The 11270-nt window shown below is 34.1% G+C and overlaps 1 long non-coding RNA gene across 1 annotated transcript; it reads right to left on the bottom strand.

Moving 5' to 3' along the window:
* Nucleotides 1-5912: 5912 nt before the first annotated feature.
* Nucleotides 5913-10096, bottom strand: LOC137400220 (uncharacterized). The gene is made up of 3 exons (XR_010979233.1): nt 9981-10096; nt 6888-7070; nt 5913-6325 (listed from the first exon to the last, which is right to left on the bottom strand). It is a non-coding gene; the product is annotated as an uncharacterized lncRNA (long non-coding RNA).
* Between the last annotated feature and the right edge of the window lie 1174 nt (nt 10097-11270).

Here is an 11270-nt window from a genome sequence, read left to right as displayed (position 1 = left end):
AAAAGAGTAAAAAGTAGGAGAATGTAGCAACAGGATATGAATGATGAATACCTCAGCAATGATGCTGATAAATTGTTCCAAGACACTACATCCATCTAAATCACTAGCGGTCCTGACAAACACAGGCTCAGGATAGTAAAGTTATATTTCCTAGAAAAGGAACAAAGCTTGGCTGAGGTTTTAGAATTTGAACAGATCCTCAAATACCAAAAGGCAGCTGGTGAAAAGAAAATGCAAACATAGATCCAAAGCAAATAGATCCCATGCGTCTCTACCTTACTCGGGCCAGGGAAGCCCAATCAGAATGCCAGCCAAACCAGAACAAGTAAGAATAATCCTACTTTATATGGACAAGAAAGACGGTCTACGGACAGGACGCACGAGAAACAATCATCATTCAAGACCCAACAGCCAATACAAGTCGCTGAACAAGAGCTCGCCAAAAGGACTACAGAAAGTGGAGAAGATGACAGAAATAGCTAGATCGCCTCACAGACTAAAGGACCAATGTGAGAAATCGAAAAATATGATAAAATGAAACGGTGAAGCGATTCGAACAGATTACTGAACAGAAGAGAATTAGAAATTCCTCCAGGCCACTATTGAAGGAAGATGTGCACTGGAGTTTGACAGTCACCTCAAATACTAGGGCTACAGCCAAGGACCAAACGATTAATAGGTTAAAATATATTTTATTGATTCACTCGCACATATGATTGTGTTGTGTTTTTAATGCCTCAATAAAACTAAAAAAAGACCGTTTGTTTATTATGCATTCTTTTGAAGGCTGTACTATATATATCCTGGATGCGGTCCATGACCAGCATTCTGCTCGTGTATGGTACTGTTTGTGTCAAAGCAATTTCTCTTCTTTCCCAAAATCAGGTGGTATTCTAGGCTTGTTACCGTACATGGTTAACAGGTTTGTTACAAGAATACGTGTAACAAATACATGCTATGTTTTTATCCCTTATATTATAGTATACAACTAGCAAGACTGGAGTCTTTAAATATATACAATCAACCCAATTATAACTTACCAGGTGGTGTTGATGCTTGTAACTCCATGTTTTTTCTAAACAAAGCGTTAGCAGAAGCTTTGGCAGTTGTATATAGATGACGCCTACCACAGTACTCAAGCCCTATATATTTACTATCTATGCTTATTCTTGCATAGCTGTTTTTAATTGGCTTATCAGTTTTACAGTCCTCAGAAGTGAAGGACTATAAAGTAGAGTAGTCTGTAGGCTTTTGCTCGCTCAAATTATAGGGTAGAGTAGAGATTTTTGTCTCCTGAATGATTATGTCTTGCATCACATTCCATCAAATTCAATCAATAAGCCTTGGGCTTTTAATTCCAAAGGAACTTGTTTACTAAGTCTTTCATTGAGTCAAGTGTAACGACGACTCAACCTATAATAAAAGTTATGCATTTAGGATGCTAACATTTCGAAATTTGAAGTTAATTCGTTTTAATATATGTTTAGCGTATCAAAACCATTTCCACTCACTATATCTGAGTATCAGCCAATCTCAGCATTTTGTTGATGATAATGATAATTAGCCCTTTAATAATTTAACAAAAGGAATGCGTAGCAGAATAAACTCTTTATTTGCAGACAAGATGAAATGTATATATCATACAGTTTTGTCATGCTCTTAATGCATATATTATAAAATGTATATAAAATGGGTTTTGTTAATTTAAATGAGTATGTTAAAAAGCAAAAGGACTCAAATTTAGAATTGAAATTCTAATTTTTTAATTATCCGCATGAAAGGCAAGGTTATGTGGGATTCATATATGAAAGTTAGTATAGGATCTTTTGCTTGTTGTTATTATGTGAGACAAGCACCTGCCGAGGTAATCAAGTTAGAGGCATGCTAGGAGTTATATGAGGAGATGACTCCTATTATGTAAAAGAGATAATCAATCATGAAATTCTAGTTTCACGTGATTGATTTGACATGACTTCCTGCTGTACAGTAGTGACTACAGATGTTTGGGAATGAATTGGCTGAGTCTTTGCTATGTCAGCACATGCACTGAGAGTTGTAACTCAGCATAGATATGGACTTGCGCAAAATTTTAGTAGATTTTATCAGGAAGTATCAATATTTTTTAGTACTTATGATTGTTTTTGACGTTTGAGGCAATCAGACTGTCAGAGTGTTTCAAGATTAAAACCGACAAAACTTTATCACAATTAAAATGCTACATAAAAATGCGTGCAAAGTAACCTCACTACTTGCTATCGTTTCTATAGTTGATATCAGCTATTGCATTCAAATTGCAATGTCACGGGTCTCTATTTTGTTAATCTCTTTGCAACTATAGACATCTTAACCTGACTTTTGCTTGGTCTGAGAATTTTTTTGATCAAGTTTTATTCTTTTTAATCTTGAAGCATTTTGGCGATCGGATCTCCTCAAACATAAAAAACGATCGAAAATGATAAGAAAATACTGATAATTTCTGATAAAACTTACTGCAGTTATATGCAAGTATATCTTCAACTCTGTAATGGAAGGCTTGTAGTTTTATAGCCGATTTGAAATTTTGAAGTTTTTTTCGTATGGCTAAACTCCAACTATTTTTTTGTAACATACAAATGCACTTTCTGTCTGCATCAACAAAAACTCGTAAAAACAAGTCTTTGGTATTCAAACACAAAAGTGTAGCATTTTAATATAAACTACAGCATATTTTTTCCTTCTCGAAAAGTTGCTATTTTGTTCTCATTTTGAGAAAAAATCTACTGTTACAACATATTAATACAATAGACACTTTTATAGCAAAGAAACTTCCTGTATCGTAAATTTCACAAAGGCCTAATGGGAAGATTTTTGTAAAGATTTTGCTTTGTACTATGTAAAAGTTCTAAATAACGTAAAGTGACATGTCGTTTTTATTTTTTGAATTTGATTTGAATAAGGATAGTCTATTAGTTATCCTTAAAAATAACCCTTCCGCTTTTGCCCTTTGCTCTTGAGAAAAAACGATGAATAGGGCTTCTAGTTAATACATACTAGCACCCTGGCATCCTAGTTCACCATGAGAGATAGTCAGGTGTGTCAACAAAGCACTATAAATAATTAGCCATGCTGTTATTCAATATCACTTGGAGACAATCTATTGCTGCAGGTGTTAGAGTGTCGGTATATAGAACTGAATGTCGTGTGTTGTTGTCTGGTTAAAGCTATTCTATATCCTTACATCAAACTCTGTGACAATTGAATGTCCATGTTGTAATCTCATCAAAGTAATATTTTATGTTAACATCGAACCCTGGCAACAGACAGACGCACAGGAGAAGTGTCACAAAATCTTGGGATATATACTATGACGACCCATATACCAATACAAGTTGCTGAACAGGGGCTTGGCAAAAGGATTACGAAAAGGCAGGAAGATAATAGAAACGGCCGAATCACAAACTAGAGGAAAAATGTAAGAAATTGGAGAAGATGATAAGATGGAAGGGAGAGAGATCCGACAGTTGTACTGAGGCCCCTAATGAAGGAGGATGTGGGATGGAGTTTGACAGCCCCCTCAGATGGTAGGGCTGCAGCCAAGGACCAAACGATAAATAGATTGAAATATATTTGATTGTTTCATTTGTACATACGATTAAATTGTGTTTTAAGGACCAGCACGGGCTCCTGTATTAATAGTGTAGGAAAAGTTTATTAGTCAGTGAAAAAGAAACATTATAGACTGGTTTTTCATAATTAACTAGCTAGCCTGATGGAACCATTGTTATTGGTTTGGCTTCTACAGTTCACTGATGATGGTCAGTGTGGTTTGCGCTTCAGCATTCCTAGAGCTCATGCAGAGTCAGGATGGCCTAATCTGTGCTAACCAATAATAGTTGCCGTTGTTGAGTCATAAGCTAAAGTTGTGATTAACTCATAATGTTACGTTTCACGAGCTTTTGTAGAAAGCAGCCAAATTTAAATTCCTACTTTCAATAATTAAATTGTCAAATTGTCAATTTATTAAGATCAATACCATAGGAATGTTTATTAAAGATTGCAGGTCAGCTGCCTATATTATTTTATTGTATCATGTTATATTATTTCTAGTAACATTTCTGTTGATGTTCAGTACTTGTAATTGCTATCGTACCGTAATTTTTTATATTTTATTGCATTCATAATTATTGTGCTCAATAACTTGGTATAGGAGTAGTACTGACATGTTCTTTTAAGTTTCACGGTACAATAAAGATTGTGACCTGCATAATGACCAGTGAAGTCATCTCACGTATAATCTTATGTGTTGAACAGAGTTAAGAGTTTCCAACAAAACTATATACGAGGCCGTATATAGTACGAGGCCTCGTATATAGTATTGTTCATGTCAGGGCAATTTTTTACCCGAACTACCCGAATTAGCTTACTATAAAGATGGAATAAATTGCATGAAGCAGTTAGTTGATGGTGCATTTTTGAACAATTAATAAATTTCTTTAATTGCATCAAATAAGTATATATTTTTACTTGAATTACTTGACAGTTACTCACACTCTACCCCGCATCTGTATAAACGGCACAAACTCGGATCTAGGTTTGATTAGCAGAGTAACCATTCCGATGACATGAAGGGCTAGGTAGTTCACCCAACCAATAGCAACAGGTGGTAATGGACGAGGTACAATTTCAAAGGTAGTTGTTCCTGGAACATTACATACTGATGCACTTTGACTCAAGTTATTTTGCATATTGAAACTAGAGAATCAAGTCAATATGTCTTTGATGGAAGTAAAGAAAAGATTCAACTCAGCTCTTACTAGTAGGATGCACTAAGTCAATTCTATTCTACAGTAAGTAAAAAATACCAGAGAATCGATTCATTTTTTTGGAACTGAGTTATAAGACTCACTCGAGCGAGCATTTTAACTCAAGTTCCCATCTCTGCTACATATACCTACTATTTGTGCTACCCAGCATTGTTCGGGTACTAAAAATCTCCTTGTAAACAATGAGAGGTAATGAGAGTTGCCTGCCATCTGCTATTAACCTGACACATTGTCAATAGGTAATTTGAGTAAGCTTACTAATAAGAGCTACAGTTTTTCCTGACATTACGCCATCACTTTGCGTCGTGAGGCAAATCGGTGGCATATTTGCTTTTATATAGCAACATATATTGCCTAGCAAATCTATCAAGCTCATGTGGCTTAATTAGTAAGGTATCAGACTGATGAACGGGGGTTCCAAGATCAAGTCTTCTGCGGTATGGATTCTTTATTCCAAAATTTTAATAGCTATAGCTAGACAATCACAACGACAAACGAATACACATACAACCAACTTAGAGAAATATATACAGATAAGTACACTATACATATTTATGTAGATTATAGATACCTATAAGTACACTATAAGTACCTATAAGTACACTATAAATACCTATTAGTACAGTGTGAATAGCTATAAGTACACTATAGATACCTATAAGTACACTACAGTTACCTATAAGTACACTATAGGTACCTATATATTAAAAGTGCACTATAGATACCTATAAATACATTATAGATACCTATAAATACATTATAGATACCTATAAATACACTATAGATACCTATAAGTACACTGTAGGTACCTATAAATACATTATAGATACCTATAAATACACTATAGATAGCTATAAGTACACTATAGATACCTATAAGTACACTACAGTTACCTATAAGTACAATATAGGTACCTATAAGTACTATTTAGATACCTATAAGTACAATATAAACACCAATAAATACAATATAGGTACCTACAAGTGCAATACAGGTACCTATAACTTTTGGTTTTAAATAGCTATATATGCAAAGAGTTTTGAATTATAGCTAGACTATCTTTGAACCAAGTTGAGCCTTCAGTTCTGACAATAGTAAGAATGGTGAACATGACAAAAATAATAACTATATTTATATTCAATAACAGCGAATAGACAAATTGTGTTCATTCACAACAATTTAAAATTAGATATCTCTGCTATTCCATTATCTGAATATCAAATATGTGTATTTGACAGTTAACCAGAACAATGGGTTTCTTATTTCTATAGTTCTTGTTGACTTTGTTGTACTATAAATGATTCTTACAATTTTGAAATAATAAAAGTTTCTATAATCACCACCAAATGTATTTCTGTTATATATTCGAGTTATTTTCAGCTATAGCATGTTAGCTCAGTAGCTAAAATAATACACTCCATAATAAACACCCAAACTTATAAGAACTGTAGTGCCAATCAGAGTTCCAATAATATTCAGGAATAGAACTTGTTTGCTTTCCTGTTTTGCTTGTTCAACATTTCCTATAAAAGGAAGAATATTTGACTGAAAACAGGACTAGTAAGAACACAATGCCAGTGAAAATGAAAACTTGAACAACAATACTTCTAACTATGAAAATCACAATAGTGTAATTCTGTGTTAAAGGAATTGTTAAAGAAACTCGTATAAGCTGACCCGCATGACTCAAAATTCTAAAAAAGGGTCAGACAAATCTGTATAAGTGTGCTGAAGACTGTTCTGTTGCAGTTGGAGGGCGGTGTATGTGAAGCAAAACAAATATATAATACAACATCATAGTTTCTATCTACTTAATGCTGTGAATATCTTCAAAAACTTTATTCTGAAACATCAGTGTACATATAAACAACTATATTCTCTTAATTGACAACTAGAGTTATAATTTTTAGTTACCAAGTTAAAATTTTTGTAACTGAGGCAGTTTCTAATAGTGATATTTATTCTCCTTTTACATCCTGTTCTGTATAAATATTTCTGTTCTTCCCCAAAGGCAGGCAGTATAGCACACGTGATGCGTGTTCACATCACTTACATCCTACTATACAACTGAGGAACAAAACATACCACAACGGTTTAGTTTCTCAACTCTGTGTGAGGATATGATTGCACAAATACCCAACGGCCAACAGCAACACCAGCACATGAAGATTGACCAGCCTATGTATGTTTCTTCATATGCAGTCGGCCGCACTTGTATGCCAGGTTGATACGTTGTTGGACTTGAATAAACTTTCTGAGGCCCATAATCTGTAAACATGTGAGAATTTCAACAGATGGTAGAAGCACAGGATTTAAAATAAAAACATTTTTAAAGGCATTGTTTCTTTTTAAATAATAATAAAAATTTTATTATTGATATTAATTATTATCATTTTATTATTCTTTTATCTGCAATGTTATTGAAGAATAATTATTGTAAATTTTTTACGTTATGCAAAGTTTTACTCAGCTGGAACTGTTAATTCATTAGTAGTTTTTTATGTAAAACTACATGATATTAAAAAAATCAGTTTTGTATGGAGGAAAGGCTAAGTTAAAAAAAAACCTAAAATCTGTTTTGCTGGTTTGAGTCGTAAAACTTAATTACAGTTCAAAATAAAAACTGCTTTAAAACAAGTTCAGCTTTCTGATATCTCATCTAACACCTGCCAAAACTGTTGTATATTTATATTGTAGAGAAAATAACCCTGCATTACCTAAAACTGTAGCCTTAATGGTATCTTTAATTAAAAGATGTGGATGAGCTCTGATCTCATCATATTATTAATTATTATTATTATTATTAGTCTTGTAAGGCTGTTAAATCATAATATGGTTTAAGAAGTTTAATATAGAAGTTTAATCACATTATCATAGCCGGCTGACCATTTGGGTTTCTAACATTTTAAGTAACATCTAATAAACTCACTCTCCTCAAGTTTTCTAAAGAGTTATTTCTTTGGTCAAAACGACAGCAACTTACAGATTGCTTTGCAATTAAAAGTTTTAAATTATAAAAAAATTTTAAAAATATATTCTTTTAACTAACAGCTAGAACTATAACTTTTAATTACCAAGTTAAAATTTTCATAACTAGGGTAGCTTCTAATAAGGATTTTTATTATCTCTTTACATCCTGTTCCGTATAAATATTCGGTTCTTTCCCAAAAACAGGTGGTATTTCAAACCTGCTACCATGCATGGTAACAGGGTTGGTACAAGCATACGTGTAACAAATACATGCTTTTTCTCTTTATCCCTTATATCATTCCATACAAACACATGCTTCTGTGCAACAGTGGCTCACAATTTGTTGCTACTGAAGGTATAGCCAGGCATTGTTAGAATTAGTGTACTGATGACTTTCTTGAACTTTTCACAGGTGGTCCTCACAGAGGACTTGTGCCAGTGATAACTACACTTGATCGGCAAAAACCACAGTCATACTCACCAAGTACTCTAAATGAAATGAAACTGACTAAGTACTTGATCAGTTGTACACTAGTAACAATTTGCTAACAACACATGCTATACATCTGCACAGTATCTGATCTTAATAATATCTGGAGGACCAAAACAATTGCTGCCTATAGCTATAGCGAGACTGCAAAGAAGAACCAGACAACGCACCTAGATCTAGGGAACTTGGAATGAAGTGATAGGGATAGGAAGACCAGAAAACTATAGGAAAAAACGAAAAAAAAACAGTAATCAGAAGACATAGAAGATGCTCACAGGACTACAAGGAAAACATATGGAGACAAACATCTCCAGAGAATAAGGAGACTCTCACCAAGGTAGTAAGACTACTACTGCAGCCAGTTGGAGTCAGGTCAGCAAAGAAGTTTTTAAAAAAGTTTTAGGAAAACTGGAGTAGATGACAAAACAGCTTGACCATTCAGCAGGCAGCAAGGCAGGACCCATGTGACTGTCCGAAATGTAAATGAAGGCCGCCATAATGCCTAACAAATGCTACCAGTACTGAAGCTGTTATTTGCCACCAGAATTTGAGACAGTCAGGAACTTTTTTAGACTAAACAGAAATGCTCGATATTACTCTCTCAATGACTGCTAAGACATTGGACAGATAACCAGATAGAGGAAAGAGTAATCTTGAAGAATTATTGCTTGAATTGGACAATCATACAATAGATACTGAGTTAGGAAGAGAAAAACGCTTGGCTGAGATTTTAGGGTTTGAACAGACCACCAAATACCAAGAGGTAACTGGTGAAAAGAAAATACAAACATAGATCCAAAGCCAATGAATCCCATGCGTCTTTACCCTACTCAAGCTAGGGATGCCCAATCAGGATGCCATCCAAACCCAAATAAGTAGGAATATTCCTACTTTATATGGATGAGAAAGACGGTCTACGGACAGTACGTGCGAGAAACAACCACCATTCAGTGTATTTACCCGCTTGGAGGCTGGCGTATTCTAAAGTGAAAGAGAGAATCCAAACCCAAAAAAGTGAACTCTACCACAAACCTGAATACAGACACAGGAGCGGGGTGTCACAACAACTTAGAATATATACCGTGAAGACCCAACAAACAATACAAGCTTCTGAACAAGAGCTTATCAAAAAGACTACAAAAAGGCAGGAAGATGACAAAAACGACTAGACCAAATCACAAACTAGAGGAAAAATGTGAGAAATTTGAAAAAAGATGAATGGGTGAAGAGATTCGAACAGATTACTGAGCAGAAGAAAATTAGAAATTCCTTCAGGCCACTATAGTGGATGATGTATGATGAAATTGGACAGCCACTTCAGATAGTAGGGCTACAGCGAAGTACTGAACAATAAATAGGTTAGAATATATTTTATTGTTTCGATCGCACATATGATTGTGTTGTGTTTTATTTTGCCTTAAAAAACTACAAAAAAGACCAATTAATTATTAAGCATTTTTTTGCTGTGTTATATATCCTGGATGCAGACCATGACCAGCGCTCGGCTTGTGTTTGGTACTGTTTGTATCAAAGCATTTTCTGTCTTTTTCCAAAAGCAGGTGGTATTTCAAACATGTTACCGTCCATGGTAACAGGTTTGTTAAAAGCATAAGTGTAACAAATACATGCTATGTTTCAACCCCTTACAGCATACCATACAACTAGCAGCTGTTACAGTGGAGTCTCTAAATAAAAACAACCAACCAATAATAACTAACCAGGTGGTGTTGGTGCTTGTACCTCCATGCTTCTCTAAACAAAGAGATCGCAGAAGCTTTGGCAGTAAATGTAGAGCTGACGGCCTACCATGGTACTAATTCCCTACATAGTTACTATCTACTGCATGTTTATTCATGCGTGGTTGTTCTTAATTGGCTTATGTGTTTTGTAGTCCTCAGAAGTGAAGGTCTGTAGAGTAGAAGTCTGTAGGCTTGTAATTACTCCTATTAGAAAGGAGGGTAGAAACTTTTGTCCCCTGAATAATTATTTCTTGCATCACATGCCATCCATTTCAATCGATAAGCCTTAGGCTTTTAATTCCAAAGGAACTTGCTTACTAAACCTCTCAATGAGTCAAGTGTAATGACGCCTCAACCTATTATAAAAATAATGCATTTAGGATGCTAACATCTCAATATATGAAGTTGATTCGTTTTAATATATGTTTAGCATATTAAAACGCTTTCCACTCACTATAACTGAGTGTCAACCAATCTCAGCACTTTGTTGATGATAATGATAATTAGCCCTTTAATAATTTAACAAAAGGAATGCGTAGCAGGATAAACTCTTTATTGGCAGGCCAGATGAAATGCCTATATTATACAGTTTGTCATGCTCTTAATGTATATATTATAAAATATATAAAATACACTTTCTTAATTTAAATGAGTAATTTTTAAAACAAAAGCACTCAAATGTAGAATTGACATGCTAATTTTCCATTTTTTGCATGAAAGGCAAGGTTCCGTGTGATTCATTTACAAAGGTTAGCATATGATCTTTTGTCAGTTGTTATTATGTGAGACAAGCACCTGCTGTGGTAGTTAATTTAGAGGCATGCTAGGAGTTATATGAGAAAATGACTCCTATGGTGTGAGAGAGAATCGGGAAATTTATTTTCACAAGATTGCATACCGGTATATTAGTAAACATATACAGAAGCCAAAAGTAGTCAAAAAACCACTGGTGTAGATAACATGTTGCATTATTTTAAAACACAAGCAAGTAATAGGTAGAGTAGAGTTATATTCCTTTAAAAAGTGGCAGCAATAATAATAATAACAAAGGAAGATAACTTATTATTATTTGAGCAAAAAACCTCTCATTAAGCTGCAATTTTTGCTATGAAAAATTATGAATGATTTTTACAGTTTTGAAATCATAAAAGTTTCTATTATCATCGGCAAATGTATTTCTGTTATATATTCAAGTTATTTTTAGCTATTACATGTTAGTTTAGTAACTAAAATAATATACTCCATAATAAACACCTAAACCTATAAAGA

Source organism: Watersipora subatra, chromosome 7 (genome assembly GCF_963576615.1).
Source record: "Watersipora subatra chromosome 7, tzWatSuba1.1, whole genome shotgun sequence".
NCBI lineage: Eukaryota > Metazoa > Bryozoa > Gymnolaemata > Cheilostomatida > Watersiporidae > Watersipora > Watersipora subatra.
The sequence above is the reverse complement of the archived record's forward strand: the minus strand, read 5'-3'. Positions and strand labels throughout refer to the sequence as shown.